Source organism: Penaeus chinensis, chromosome 28 (genome assembly GCF_019202785.1).
Source record: "Penaeus chinensis breed Huanghai No. 1 chromosome 28, ASM1920278v2, whole genome shotgun sequence".
Lineage (NCBI taxonomy): Eukaryota > Metazoa > Arthropoda > Malacostraca > Decapoda > Penaeidae > Penaeus > Penaeus chinensis.
The window spans coordinates 5,195,620-5,197,859 of NC_061846.1; positions in this window are offsets into that span (position 1 = coordinate 5,195,620).

The window sequence follows — 2,240 nt, forward strand, 5'->3', positions numbered from 1 at the left end:
TGTGTGTTTGCATAAATGTGTACATGCGCGCGCCCGTGTGTGTGTATGTGAATGTGCTTGTTTATGTGTCTGTGTGTGTTTGCATGAATATATGTGTGCACGCGTGTAAATATTCCAGTGTAAAAAAACTTGCTTTGTTAAATAATTTCCAAAACAATATGTCTTTTAACGTATATGTTTCCTAAAAGATGTATCTTTTTTTTAATGTCTATGAATATGAAAGATATAAAATATCCACTTGTTTCTCTTATATGTATCAGGGATATTGAGCATTTATAATAAAACAATAAGAGGTTATGTGATATTTAGTGGTGCGTCGTAGTAATGGCTTAAATAATAAGTAATTTAAATGATTTACTGGGTAAAATGACATCACAGAAATACAGATACAAAATAAAAATAACCAACCCCATCATGTTCATCTATAAATTGAACAAATACCTAAAATAAGATTTAAAAAAAACGGAAGATCTTACTCTAAAAATAAACAATAAAATTGATGAGCAACACTAAATAAAACTTTAATAACTTGAACGATAAAACACATCAATCACTGACTAAAAGAACGAACGAAATAAGCAGAAAACGCGATCTGCAAAGCTTAGAAAATGGGGATAAAAGAGCGCTAACTTATCTAAAACTGTGCTTGGTTAAAAAAAGAAAAAAAAAGAAAAAAAAAAAAGCCAGAATCGTACTTGCCTTCATTAATCTACTTGAAATTTGTTCGACATGAATTCCCCCCCCCCCCCATATATATGTATATAAATAAACACACACACACACACACACACACACACACACACACACACACACACACACATATATATATATATATATATATATATATATATATATATATATAGAGGGGGGGGGGGGGATTCATGTCGAACAAATTGCAAGTAGATTAATGAAGGCAAGTACAGGAAAACACTCGAATATACCGAAGGCCTTTTTCGCATTTGCTGCTTCATCAGGGCACATGTACAGGGCGGTCAGCTCACACATTATCCCACACTCGTCAGCTACGAGTGTGGGATGATGATCTTGTGTGTTTTGTTCTGTGTGGCGTCCCCTCTTGATCTGGACATGATATTTTCTGTCACACACACACACACACACACACACACACACACACACACACACACACACACACACACACACACACACACACACACACACACGTTTATATATATTAACATATAGATAGATAGATAGATAGATAGAGAGATAGAGAGATAGACTGCTTGAGTATGATTTTGTAAACCCATGCGATGATTGGGCCATATCAATTTTAATCTAATTTCATTTATCATTTATCTATATATTGTAGAAGTGTCACGAACCACTGCATTGTGTGAACAGAGATTAGTGGGGAGAGAAATATAGAAATTCTGTAAATAGATATGTTACACTGAGAGCCATTCTCCAACACTGTTTATATCATACATAGAAAATGTGACAATTTCAGGGGTGACGCAAACGTTCCTTGACGAAAAGTCTTTTATTACTTTCATTTACATTATAACATAGGGTCATGAGTGAACTTAAAGGTATAAAAGATACAAAACCATATATAAGACATCCTTACAGCGTAACATATATTCAGTTGTCAAGTTAATTTAGTATAGTGCCATTTTGGTTGTTTTTTGAAAGAGAGAGAGAAAAATAATGGTACGTAATTAATCGTAGAAAACATAAGAATACAGAAGTGATAGTTTATCTGAGAAATAAACAAACATGACGTGATTTGCAATAACGCAATAAAATGAGAAAAAAAAATGGAACAAAATAGAAAACAGAACTGAAGTGAAAACATTTTTATCTTTCTATCTGTCTATCTATCTATTAGTTAATCAGTCGGTCAATCTGTCTATCTGTAGATCAATATATCTAATATGTCTATATCTATATATCTATATATCTATACATCTAATGTATATATATATATATATATATATATATATATATATATATATATATATGTATACATATGTATATATATATGTATATATATAAATATGTGTATATATATATCATCATCATCATCATCAGCCTGGGTCAATCCACTGCAGGACGTAGGCCTCTCCCAATCTTTTCCATCTTCGTCTGTCTTGCGTTTTTTGCATCCAGTCTTGGCCCCAAAATTTCGTTATTTCGTCGCGCCATCTTGTCGTAGGTCTGGCCCTTGGCCTCTTTATGTTATCTATAATCCAGTCTGTTACTTTCTTTGTAAATCTGTC